Source organism: Mytilus californianus, unplaced genomic scaffold (genome assembly GCF_021869535.1).
Source record: "Mytilus californianus isolate M0D057914Y unplaced genomic scaffold, xbMytCali1.0.p SCAF_22, whole genome shotgun sequence".
In the NCBI taxonomy this organism is placed as follows: Eukaryota; Metazoa; Mollusca; class Bivalvia; order Mytilida; family Mytilidae; genus Mytilus; species Mytilus californianus.
In genome coordinates, this window is record NW_026262671.1 from 2,001,199 (window position 1) to 2,016,336 (window position 15,138).

A 15,138-nucleotide genomic window follows, 5' to 3' on the forward strand; every position below is an offset into this window, starting at 1 on the left:
CAAAATGTATGTGTTAAGACATGTCACAACTAACAATTTAGTTAAAATTATTTGTCGATATCTTATATGGTTTCTGAAAATAAGCCGAAATCCAAATTTATAACATGACCTTGACCTTTGAATTTGACCTTATTTTCTTTGTTTTGGACCAAAGATCTCAAATCAAAAGAACCTAGGTTTCAATCACTTATGGTGTACCAGTTACAATTACATTTTTCTTATTAAAAATAGAAAAGGGGAAATAACTCTCATATGGAGACTCCAGATCACTTTGGTCAAAATTATTCTTAAGATCCTGAGGATATAAGGAGCAAATTGGTGAAAAAAATTTGTCTTAATCTTTTACGGTTGTGAAGGAGATGCACACACAAGAAAACAGTGTTAGGGGAGATAACTCTTACAATAAAAAGTGTTCTGCTAAACCGGGTCCGTTTATCAAAGGTAAATAAATGGCAATAACTGTTCGATATCATATGCAAAAAACTAAGCAACATTTTGCGAAAGCACTGGAAGAAAAAATGTGGCAGAAGAAGAACAAAATAATAATCAGAACAGAATTAATAGGTCATTCCACAGAAAAGTGGAAAGACCTATTAACGATCAACTGGTGCTAAATGGTTGTTGTTACAAAATAGTGTTAAAAAGATGACAAAGTACTGGCTGCTTTTAGAGCAAATGGGGTGCGTTATGTGTTCGATGGTAAATCATTAAAAAAGAGAGAAGATCAAATCAGATACCACGATGACAAAAAAAAAAGAAAGAAAATCGACGAAAAAACAGAAAACTAAAAACAGCAAAACCAACAAAAAACCTCATATCCTTTGGAATGAAGACTTTACTGGTCCTCGAGTCGCATTCGATAATTTCACAGTAGAGGAGAACAGAATGATACTGTGGCTAGTACAAATTAAACGTTAGTGGTAATATGTGACAGTCAACCAAATCTTGAAAGCGGCCGATAATGTTACAAGGAGATGACTTCAACTTTACCATTTAAAGCCTTGGCTTTTATAGCTTCATTGTCAGCAGCAAACTTCTGTCAAGAAAATCATATAATAGGCGACTCGGAAATATTTACTACATATGCATTTGTTGAATGCTGCAGCAAGTAAACGAATGAAAGCCCAGGAGACCCTTGAAGTCAAAAATGAAGGCCAAGATATGTAAGCGATAAGGAGAGCAAAGTTGCTAACAGTGTGTTGAAGTGAGTCTAGCTGTTTTGTTCTTTATTATTTCTAAGGAAAAACCCAGTATTTGTGTTTTGAACTTTTATTATTTCTTCTTAGTATTCAGTAACTTTAATATCTATGATAACAATTTGCAGATAAATGTGCATCTTTCTTGAGGTGTAACTACCAGGCCATCGTTTCACAAAAAATCGTACGACAATCTTAGATCTTACGTCGGTCGTACGTCAAATCGTAAGTTTTTGACCGTTTCATAAACAATCGTAAGTAGAATTTTATCGTAAGTTTGATCGTAAACTTACGAGTGTTAACAGGCAGTCGTAAGTCAAATCGTAGTGATTTAACCTGTTGGCATTTGGTTAAAATCAACAACATCAAATTTTCTTACAGAAAATTAAGTTCTATTAGTTAACCAGAATACATGTATTCATATTATTTTGTCCCAATCATAAGTAACTGAATTTGTATAATTTCTGAAATAATCGTAAAACCATTTCTACATTTGAGTTTCTTTTCATTTAAATTAAACGATCGAGCACCTTGTCCTTGCTTCCAAAAGTCCAAATAATTGACCATTAAAACTTATAAGTGATTGAGCTAGCACAGCACTATACAGCCAGGGATACATGTATGTGCTTTCAGTTTTAATAACTCATGAAGGGATACGTCGTGCAAGCACATAACACTGTACTACAATTTGTACAAAATATTCTCACACAACAAAATTAAAAACGCTTATTTACTAGTTCTCAAATCTATGTCATACTATCACTCACGTTTTACACGGAGTTTATATGAAGTTAACAATAAATATTTATGCTAAGCTAAAATTGCCATCATTCCCTATCTATTGTAGTCCTGTGGTTATACACTATTTCCGCGGTTGACGGTGCCCTTTATTGAATAGAAATTTTTGTAAATACATTACAATTATTTAAAACAAATAACAGTTTAGAAATTGAGAAAACAATAATTGAATACATGAATGTAATGGTATGAATCCATAGTTTCAATGTAAATACACCAGTTGCCATGCGCTCTATCAGGTTCGCGTTTTTTTAAAAGGTATAAAATGTATGCTGCAACCCCGTACTCAATACCTGTTAGGTTCTTTCTGATTAAATACATTTCTATAATTCTAGTTTTAATTGAAAAGTATGATCGTTCACTTTGCCATAATGTGATTGCTTTTGTTTATACATATAAAATTTTATTTTCAAATTAAGAATGTTGTAGGCATGAAAATCCGATTTTTTAAAATCCTAAATCTGTTTTTTTTTTGTTTTTTTTTTTTTTGTTAAGGTGACGAGATTCTTATTTTTAAGCATTCAAGTGGATGGAAGGAAACATTGGAATTTCTCTATTTTTTCTAGTTCCCACCTTGATGAAAGAAAATAAATTCAAGTCCCCACTTTCAAAGACATAAAAATTCACCCCTCCTCATCAAGTTCTCAATACTAATTATTATTATTATTATTCACTCTTCAGTTACAAATGACCAGCCCCCAATCAAAATGAAGCAACTTGATAATTTACCAAGGCAGCCCCTAATTTCCCTCTCTTTGTAATTATATAGTAGTTATATAACAGCTCGAACTAATTTTCATTTCGCTATTGCTGTATGTTTTCCGTTATTCAACATGATGTTCCTCTCGATTTATCCTTTTCACTGTTCCTATACATAAAAATATGGTTGTCTTTGTCAAAAATGTTTTCGACAATTTCATTACAATTTTAAGACAGTCCCTAACATCGTCGATAATTGTTCTTCTATGTATAAAAAACACATTGATGGGAACGCCAACAAATAACAAACAAAGATATTAACAAATAATCCCGTAAATTGCATCAACATATTTTGTTATATTATTTGGCAGGAAATTGTACAATGGCAAAATTTCATGCATACGGGAAAAATGTCAATTTTGCACGGTATATTGGCAAGTATAAATGCATTTCTTTAAAAGATCACATATTGGATAGGGCAAAAAAATTGCCTTGCATTCTGCCACCGACAGACCCTTATTATTTAATACCAAAGAATCTTAACTGTTCAGAGAGTGTGAAATTTGTATGCACTGTGTGACGGGGCATCGTTTTCCATATTAAGCAGACATGACTGCGTATGTATACATCCACCACATCCGAACTGACGACCACTTCGGCGAGGGATTTACTTCCTGACGAGAGAGGATCAGGCAGTACAATCTTTATCTACACCGGCAGTCGATTCATTGTGGGTTGACAGACAAAACGTATATTAGTTCATACATTTTTCATATACGACAATTGTTACGACAGAAATGTAAAAGTATACTCCTAATGCAAGAAAAAAATCATTTTATGGACTCTACCTATAGCACGAGACAAAATGTGTAAATATCATTTAAAGAATTTAGATATGGCGTAGATGTATGAGATTATGAAACAAATATAATGATGAATTATTTCTCAATAAACGAAAGGATATATATCGCATTCCATAAGAGATTCTTGATGTTCGTTACGTTATATTGAGATTGATTTATTTGATGATTAACGCCACTTTTATTTCTCTGTGCGAATCCAGGTCAATTGAGGTCAAAATACAGCCACAAGCAGTCTTGAAGGGCTCAGAGTGAACATTGTAGTTGAACTACTTAAACAACTTGTCCATCTAGGCCCCTATTACGTTACAAAATTCTCTTGAATACTACGAGATTTTGTGTATCTTTGACATTTTCCTTCGAGTTTGATTCGAAAAAATAATTAGAATATAAAAACAATTTCCAAAAAGTATACACTTAAGTTTGTGTAATACTTAAAAAGTACATGTCCTATTCGCCTTTATCACCCCTACCCCCATTATACATCTGGCTACAAACAGAATACCGTTTCCATTCTCAATTTTATATAAAATAAATACAAGAGTGTCACGATTTCCCGACGGTTACAACATGAAAAATTAAATGAAAATTGCGACGGGTCTAAAAAAAAACCTTATCGCCACTTGTCCTTATGGATTGACCAAGATTTCAATTGACAGTTTTTTTTTACAATAAAATGTCAGTTAAAGCGTGTGTGAGGTCAAATTTTGGGTTTAAGTTACTATGAGATCACATCAAAACGAAACTCATGATGCAGATAACTGTTTAACAAAATATGCAAATTTAACATGGATATGTGTAGTGCGAATGGGGGGATTGGTGTTCTATGGACACACATTCATGCACCATTTCTTGTTAATGCATCGATTTATTTATTTCATATGAATGATTAGCAACAAACTGCTGACTGGTTCTGTAATTAAAAAAGAGTTATAGAGGGTCTGAATGGATTTTATAGAATAGAGAATATAAGGGGCTAACATTACAGAAAATGGATTAAGAAAATAAAGAAACGAGAAAAATAGGCCAAAATAATAAGGACAGAGAATAATGTACAGAATTAAGAATAATGTGCAAAATTTAAAAAGAATATAGAAAAAAATAAAAAAAATAAAACAGATGAGAAGGAAACCCCTCGAAGACCCTTTTATATTCTTGATATCTCTTTTTATAGTTACATTGAATTATGGCCATAGCACAATCGTAAAGTAATTAAGGCAAACGGGTGTGCATCAGCAGGAGTTAAGATTCGCCCTTTATAGATACACAAATTAAAAAAATCAATTAACATGACTCGAATGAATAAAAATTCTTGGAAAACTACAACCCCCAGATAGAAAAAAAAAAATTAATAAAAAATACGTAGACATTTAGGGACTTGTCATTTTTTTACCTGGGAAGGGGGGGGGGGGGGGGGGGCTGGTCAAAATGTAGGGGGGATCAAGTTTTTTCTGTAAGTGGAAAAGGGGGGTTCAATTATTTTTTTTATAAATTTAAAGCGGGAGGATCATTTTTTGGCACATAAATAAATAGTTTACATAATTCAAGGGGGTTCAAAATATATTTTAAGTAAAGAAGGGCATTACAAATGAAAATATGTTTTACCACCATTTAACAAATTTATGTTCTGTATATGTAACTCAAAAAATCAAGTTCACTGACAGTGCTGCATCAAGTGGAGGGTTCTGGGGATTGGAACTCCCCTTTTTTCTGACAATCAATGCATTTGAATGAGGACATATAGTTGGAACCCCCCTTTAGCCTGGGTTATGACCCCCACACACTTTTTATAAATGGCTGGATCCGCCCCTGACTGATCACACATTAACATAATCCTCAGGACCTAGCTGAATTAACTATCCGTTATAAAAGTTTATCGACTCCATCGTCATTGGAGGTTTCAATAAGCCTTTTAGGCCTAATCTATATCTTGTGTTTAATCAGAGTCCAAGAGAGGAACATATAATAGATCCTTTTAGTAAATAATGTGTTGTTACTGTTTCAAAAAACGTTTACTTTTTAATGTATATTTTTTTACAGAATTACTTAGGAACAATGTTTCTTTTATAGAACAATATAGGAAATAATAAAAATAAAAATAAAATGCTTTACCAAACGCTTTAATTTTTTTTCTTTCTGATGACCATATTTTTGGATGACACAGTAGCAAATGCATAGCATTATAATAGATGAAATGAAAACATGCAGATACTTTTTACATGTACAGGTCTTAATGTTGTCTTGTCAGTAGGTTCCTCTTTTAAAAGAGGCTAGACATGCAATAGAATCACAAGGCTTAACGAATTTTGTACCAGTTCATTTATTATTAACATTTGAAGATACTTATAATTTCGTGTTAACAATTTAGAAATTCATATTGATTTGGATTCAAGAAATTTCGAAGTCCTAATGAATTTGTCTGGGTTTTTTTTATGACTTCATCATTCTTCAACAACATCAAAAACAGACGCTCGGCTTGAAAAAAACACCACCAGCCATTTTTTTCTAATAAAACCAAAGCAAAAAACATCTTTAAACTAGACGGGATACTTACCATGTTTACCTCACAAAACCTATTTACCATACAAACAAACCATTTCAAACTACGATGATATGAATTTTCTTCCTGGTTTTGAAAGAACGATTCTTTTTTTAGACATGAACGCGGCTGTCAAAGAAAGCACCCATTTTTCATTGTAATCGTAAGTTTACGTTACGTTTACAATCACCTTTGTGAAACACTCGTAGGTAAAATCTTACGCTTAACGTAAGTTTAATCGTAAACGTAAATCGTACGATTCTTTGTGAAACGCTGGCCAGGACGTCAATTGTGACCTTTGTGGTTTAGACAATAATTCTTTAAATGAAATAATAAAAATGAAATCTGAAAAAATGTGGCTTTTCAAATGGAGCTAACAGACAAAAACTGAGGGAATTGCATGAACTCAAAAAGGTTCCGAGACAGGTGCAACGACTGGGTATGCGTCTCGTGTTATGCATGCATCATACAACATTCGAAATCACACCCAGTACTCACAACTGGAAATAGGACACATTTGGTAAAACTACAGATCAAATGACTATTCTGATATCTCTATATCTGAATATGCGAAAACATGTCGCTAGTGAGTTGAGACACATATATATATATCGTTTCAGTGAATTTAATCGTGGTGGTGACCGAACAAATTATATGTAGGATCGATTTCAGTCATTCATCCTCATAAATCTGTTGGAGTAGTTTTTGTGTTCGGCTAACAACCTATTAATGAAGGCAGTATTGTATGAGCATACACGAGCGTAACGTAATCATTGGGATATGTACATGTAAACGACATATGGTAGAATGAAGGGTATGTTACGGCCGAGGAATTTTAAGTTGACCATTGGAACGATGAATCATCTCATTTCTCTTGGTTATAATTATGGGTTATTAAGTTACAGGAAATCATCAATATATCTGAAAGCAAAATGAAAGAATTTTGCAAGATGCTTCTTTCTTTTTATGATATCATCCTCAGTGTATTTGATTTTGAAATCAGTGTGGTTCTTAAGAAAGTATGATTTTTAATTGTCTCGCTTGACGGAGTAAAAAAGTGAGACATAGATCATGGTGTATTGACTTTGAAACTTTTGCTTAGCTTTCATGTATAAATTTGTGATTAGGTCGGTTTATGGGGAACCACTAGTGGTAAGTCAATGATATTTGGTATACAGTTGTATTATTAGTTTAAACAGTATTTTATTCAAATAAATTGAATTAGATTGAGCAACAGGCATAGCCTATGTAAGCCCTCTCCACAATACAGTTGTATTATCATTGGCACATCTCATTACCATGGAGATTATTTGACCACACCCCTCAGTTATGGTTTATTTACTTTGACAGTTTGCTCAGTTTACATGTATTAGTTTGTGTTTAGGAGATTGTTTAGCCATGTACCTTCAAATATGGTTCATTGACTGAATATTTCCAAAACTTGCATGTTAAAGTGTTGCTATTTTAATTTCAACATTTGCATTATCGAAATTACCAAAAAGCGAGACGTATCTATGTGATAACAGTTTATGATCTAAACAAAAACAAAAACATGAATATTCGACAATCTTTCTGTGATTATCGTTTCGGTATGGTTCAATATTTTTCAGCATTGGCTTTTCATTCAATTTATTGTCACTATATATCACCAACTTTGCATGATGTCTATATTAACGACTTGCTGTCATTTTATACAAAAGCCGTTAGGTAATCATATTCGCACGAAACTTAAAAAATAAAAATATTTTTTAATTTTTTCCTTTGCCAACAAAGGGTTGGATGGCGTTAACGCGGCAATATCCTTCAGCATAAATTAGTTCAATCGATAATACTTCACTATTTCAAAGATCAGTCTGTACCAATCATTTCTTATACATATATTAAACCAATTGCAACTAAAATTTTCAATTACAAACACGTTTTGCAGGATCTCAATATTGACGAGTTCAAGTCTAAACCTCCTGATTGCACCTGCGCTAGTTCCCAATTCACATATAATCCGGCTGACCATGTTATTACCGGTGACTTCAACATGGCCAATAACATTTCCCTGCGAGATGTGTTATCTAAAGGTCCGAAATATTGTGAGCCTAAATCAATCAATTGGAAACATAACTTTGAAATACTGATGGATTCAGTTGCGGATTATACCAGGCAATGAGGTAACGCAAAAAAAGTGGACGTAGATACTCTTTCCGAATTGATTAAGGATGCGAGGTCGTTCATAAAAATATACAAATTAGAATTAAGAAACTGAATGAGTAAATAACCATTCTACGTCAATCGTTAAAGACCCAAATGTTGCAAAACACTTGTCCTACCTCCATGACATATTTGTTGGTGTCCCCGCAGATAAATCCCAAGAACACATCGGTTTTTGTGTAAATCTCATTACATAAATTGCTGAATAAATGGATTAGGTATTGAAAATTCACTTGCAAACTCAACATATACACCCATGACACTTACCAAAGAGTTCATCCTGGATAATCATGTCTGTTTTATGTTCCTTTGGAATTTCAATCGAGGATGAAGAACTGGATCTTCCATCACTGTATTGGATACATAAACTAATAAACTACATAAGTTTCCTCACAAACAACGGTATATTGATGGATTTTCCAAGTGCTCCACGAAACCTCTTTCTAAATTATAAACATCGATTTTATCAGCAATCAAAGCCGGGTTTCAATGTTACTGTGAAACTGCCTTTCTAGAGGTGGCGTAAACCAGATGCGAATACTGAAAAATTTCGAAGATCTTTTAGAGTACAAGCATTCTTAAACTCGTTCAACTTGCTATAGTATGAAAACATTTGCCCTTTCTACACTTTACACCAGTATTCCCTATTCCAAACTAAAAGACAAATTGAAAGAATTAGTATTGCTTTAATTGTTTCATAAAAAATAAGAATGGGCAACGTAGGTACAAATATCTTGTCCTAGACATGTAAAGAGGGAAAAAATCCTAATTTGTACAAAATCACTCTGATTTAAACAATACATTCTCTTAAACTGACATTATCAAGATGCTTGATTTCGTGTTTGACAACATATTTGTTACGTTTGGGGAACATGTTTTTCAACAAACTATCGGCATTCACATGGGAAACATTTGTGCCCTCTCCTTGTCGACTTTTTCCTTTATTCTTATGAGGCTGTCTTCATACAGGAACTTCTTAGGAAGAAAAAAAAAGAAGTTAGCACTATACTTTAAGTTTACTTTCAGCTATATAGATGATGTTCTCTCACTAAACAATTCAAAATTTGGTTACTATGTTGCACGCATTTATCCAATCGAACTAAAAATAAAGGATGAAACAGATGCAGTTAAGTCAGCATCATATATCTAGACTTACATCTAGAAATTGACAACGAGGGTTGGTTTAAACAAAACTTTACGACAAAAGAGAAGGTGTCAGTTTCCCAATTGCAATTATCAAATTTCAATTTTTATGTAGCAACATTCAAGCAGCGCCTGCATACGGAGTATATATCACCCAATTGATAAGATATTCCCGGGCTTGTATGTCCTATCATGATTTCCTAGATAGAGGGTTACTGCTCACAAGGAAGCTATCAAACAAAGAGTTCCAAATGGTGAAGTTGAAATCATTCCTTCGTAAACTTTACGGACGCCATCACGAGTTGGTTGACCGTTATGAAATAATCGTTTTTACAGATAATATTGGATATGTTCCTTATGTTGTAACTACAATCCGTTTCCTTTTCACAAAGATAATCTACCGAATTTAACCATTTACCGGGTTTCAATTATGTTTGGAAACCACTTTTACAAACCCTCATTTAAACCAATACAAACTTACAGCTATCATTTTGTTGATAACAACACTGCGACGGCTACATGTGGAGTTGAATCAGATTTCCTGTCATGAACACCTTAGATCACCCCCAGTTTTTGGTGGGGTTGGTGTTGCTTAGTCTTTTTTTTCTATGTTGTTTTTTGTGTACTATTATTTGTATGTTTGTCCTTGTCTTTTTCGCCATGGCATTGTCAGTTTATTTTCGATCTCTTCATTTGCATGTTCCTCTTTTCCATCTGTTTAGGAGACCACCAGTTGTAAGCAGTAACCTGTTGGTTGTTAAACAATTAATTTCTTCTGTAGTGTGTTTCATGTACATTGATCATGTAATAAAATACCACCTGTCTTATTAAATCACCTTTTCCTCTCTTTTGAGTGGTCATTTCAACTAGATATCATTGTATTTTCTCATTATAATTATAATATTTCAATAAGAAAATAAGAAACAACAGTATATTCCTTTGATATATTTCCATGTTACCTGTTTGTCTATTAAACCTGAAACCCTAAAGCTACAAATAAACATAAAAGAACAGCTATTATATTTTGCTTGAAAGGGAAACCTACATTTGCGCGAATTTGAATTTAATGAAATGTTATACGTTTGCACGAACAAACGGTATCACGTTTGCGCGATTGAAAGTGGCTCTTTGTTTGGTACCTGTATTATTTATTTGAGACTGACCTTAACTTTCCCTTTATAACAAATCACCGTGTCATTTATGAAATATGTATGTATAATAAAATTAGCTTCAATTAAAAAAAAAGCAAATCATTTCTATAATCCTGAAACAATTAATTTAAAACAAAGTCTTGAAATACATGTACTGTTCACGATTCACAAGAAATTATGTCTAAATTCTTTACTCGCAGACCAAAATAGAATTGAAATATGATGAAAATGTTTCGCGGCAGTTTTGATTTCGCTATTTTTACGTTAAGAATTGAAAAACGGAATATAACCTTTTGCATGCATTTATTATTGCAATGGTTGACCAATTAATAACAATATAGGACACATTTGCATACAGACACTGGTTTATGTATTTTAAAAAAATGCAAGGGATTTTGTATGTGACCTGTATACTATCTCAAGTATTTAAATGACAAAAAAAAAACAATTTAAAGTGTGATGACTTTACAGTACTTATTCGTGGTTAAGGATTTTTTTAGTTAACTGATCAAAACATTTCCCAGAATGATGTGACATCCATTTTGCTGAACTAGTATACTTTTTTGTGTAAGGATCAGATGAAGTCCTCCTCATGTTGCAATAATTTCTTCCTGCCTCTAAGACCCATTTGTGTCCTTGGCCTTTTTAGTTTCTTTGGAAGAGTTTTTGTCTCTTTGACACATTCCTTGTTTCATTCTATATTCTGAAAGGGTTTATTTGTAATTGAATAAAAATGAAACTGTACTGGGCTCTTTGGCATTATTGTCTGAGTGATCTATGTAGTTTCTGCAAATACAGTAACTGCTGAAGCAACAAACATAATTAAATAATGGAAAAGAAGAAACACATTAGATGTGTCAATTCATTACACACAATATGCTCAAAACCAAAGCAAAGGATCAGTACATTGACATGATTTAGGCCTTTAAAAGAATTCCAACTCCAGTTAAGTAATACTGGCTGAATACAATGAAAAATTCGAACAATTCATAGATATAAAAAATGTAGTATGTCAGAATGCCAATAAAACAACTCATCAACTAAGTCACTATTTGTAAAAAGAAAGCGATTAAAAGGTCAAAGTACTGTCTTCAACACGGGGCCATAGCTAACACATGTACTTGTGTTCAGTTAAATACAAAGAAGGAGATGTGTTACGTTATATGGAGTAAACATTTGGTTATAAGTCACATTCGATAAAGGCTGATTGAATGCTACAACACAGACATACAAGAAATGCGCAATTGTCAATTTCTAAATGAAGATCAGTATATCTAAGCAATAAACTGTGAGACTCCTTCACAGCATTTTTAATGTTTTAACATCGCCAGTTTTTTATTTAGATTAGACCGTTCGTTTTTCCGTTTGATTGGTTTTACACTAGTAATTTTTTGGGGCCCTGTATAGCTTGCTTTTCGGTGTGAGCCAGGGCTCCGTGTTGAAGACCGTACCTTGAACTATGATGGTATACTTTTATAAATTGTGACTTGGATGGAGAGTTGTCTCATTGGCACACATACCACATCTTCCTATATCTAATTAGTTTCAAATTTGAAATACGTATGCTTATCAATCAAATGCTTTCCATAAATTACGAAACGACATGCATAAAACTCTTCCTTGAGATTATGAGGCACAAAATGGTTACACATAAATCTACTCTAAGGATTAAAATGGTATACGTTTAAATATTCTTTTATAAACGAAAGTATAAAAATATTTCATGGGGTATGATATGGAAAGGATACAAAATGTTTTTTGAAGGAACGAATATGATTATAGTTCATGTGATGTTGTTTTCTTTGCATCCGGTGGCAAATATATCATCAATGACAATATTTGTACAATGTGAAAATTAGCATGATTAGGTTCTTTAGAAGAATATAAAGAAATACTGGTAGATATATATTACGAAATAAAACTATACACTTATGCTTTATTTGTATCTCGAATGATGTAAATAGAGTTTAAACTCTCCCATTTTGTTGTCATAATAAAGTTAGAAAATGAAACGAATCAAATTTTAAGAAACTGAAAAAAGTGTGTTTTTCATCATTGTTACAGTTGTGACGTTGGAGGGTCGCCTAATGGTTTCCGCTGCGATTCAGTAACAGCCTTCCAAAAGAGGACTTCGCCTAAACCTTTCAGATACATTAAAGGGCTTGCGCTATCTAAGAGTGTTCGTAGTCGCCTTGTCATATGTTTAGAATCTATACTTTCTAACATAATAAGCAAGACAACATCTCGACCATGTCTTCGGCGTCTTTCCTGAACCACGTCAACTTCCCATTGGCACCATTCAATTTTCGCAAATTCATTCGATATGATGATTACAACTTTCCAAGATCTTTCTAAATATTTGTCAATATTTTCGGTAATGGATTCGCCAACATCAAAATCTCTATGATGAACGCATAACTTGACACCCTCTTCTTGCTCCATTTTTCAAAGAAATATTTCGTGGACCCAGGAACGATCTGCGTCACAATACACTACAAATGCGTGATACTCAAAATCGTCTGCTTCCGGTAAAGGGATATAACCTTTTTTTCTACTGCTATAGACTCGCCATAGATATATATAGTTTTTGATATTTGTTTGACATTTCAGTCCTAACACAATTAACGTCACCAATATTATCCCAGAGCAAGCTAAACATATGGCCATCGTGAACAACGGATTCCAGGGCGGGCATCTTTTCTTGGATTCAACAAATCGAATCAACAAAGCTCCTACTATATCTGACGGTTGGTTACATCTATATGCTAACGGGTACCGGAGGAATTTAGTTAGTTTACTCTTCAAAAAATCACTGAACCATAAAAGGTCACAGTCACATATAAACGGATTATTATTTAGGTCAATCCCTTCTACTGAATGTAGCAAGTTGATTGGAAATGATGTTTTATTTACGATTTTAATCAGATTATTTGATAGATCAAGTCTTTTAAGCGATGTCATATTTTGAAAGATGACGGCACCTTCGCCCCAGCTTCTAATTTTGTTGGCATCTAAACTCAGAACCTCCAAGTACTTGAAATTGGTGAAAACGTATCTAGGAAGAATTGAGAGACTAGCTGATGTTAGTATAAGCTTCTTCAATTTAACCAAGGGTGAAAACATTTTCGAAAAGATTGTTTCATTGTTCGGAAGATAGTTATTAGTCAAACTGAGATATTCAAGATTAGGCGATGATGCAAATATTGTTTGTGGGTTGAACCTATCTTTATTGAAATGAAAGTTAGTATGTTCCATCGTAAGCGATATCAAAGATGAGCTATTAAATGCGTAGTCTTCAATCTTTTTTAATAGAGGACTTCCTATATTTGAAAGTGTTAAGGTTTCCAACATTTTCATAGAGGCAAATATATTGCTTCTTATTTTCCCAATATTGATACCATCCAAGTTAAGTACTCTAACTCTTGGGAGGCATAAACATGCATTTTTACCAATATCAGTGATGCTGTTTGAACTTAGCTCTAGAACTCGTAGATCTGGCAAGGCACGTGATAATATGTGATGATCTTTACAACAATTAGGAACTCGAGGCAGCAAATTGTTGTTCAGGTATATCTCCATGATAGTTTTTGGTATACCGTTAATATAGATTCGTGATATTGAATTGCCAGGTAAGTATAGCTTTTTAAGTTTTTTCAAAGGTGCAAATATGGAACAATTCATACCATACAATGTATTACCTTCCATCCATAATGTCTTAAGGGAGTTTTTTGTGAATTGCGTAAACATGTCTTGCGGAAAAGATTTCCATTCATTATATCGAAAATGAAGAAACTTGAGATGATTTTTTGGCATATTACCAATGGCAGCTTTGAGGATATTCACATTGAGTCTAGTTTCATAACGTACGTACAAGGTTTTCAGATATAACATTCCATTAAAGGCATTAGGATGTATGTACGAAATAAAAGTATTTTCAAACTCTATTTTTTTTAAAACATGATATGTAAGATTGACCAATCCATTTTCCCCGATGTGACTTAGATTTGTCCCGTTAATTACAACCACTTGCGTTCCGTTCGGCATTCTGCGAATATAATTTAAATCTCGACCTGAACAAATAACGACATGTTTACTTAAACACTGACAATCATTGGCACAATCGGTAATCTCTGTCCTATATTCGAGTATCAAATAAAACTTGAGCCAAAACCAGATAGCAATGTCTGTTGGTCTCATTCTGGAGCTAAATCTGAAAGATATAGCAACATATTAAATACACATGTGAAGATCTATGCACATCGATTGACGTCTAGATGGGCAATTCAATGAAACTTAAAAGAAGGACATATTTTTTCATATATTTACTTCATCACATTAACATATTTATAATAATACCTTCTGAAAACTTTATGCCTTAAGACCGAAAAAAGAACAAAAGAGAATATATCAACGAAAAGCCATAATTGTATCCCAAAAGATTCATAATTATAAAAAAAAAAGTAAAATCACAAAAATACTGAACTCCGAAGAAAGTTCAAAAAGGAAAGTCCCTAATTAACTGACAAAATCAAAAGCTCAAACACATCAAA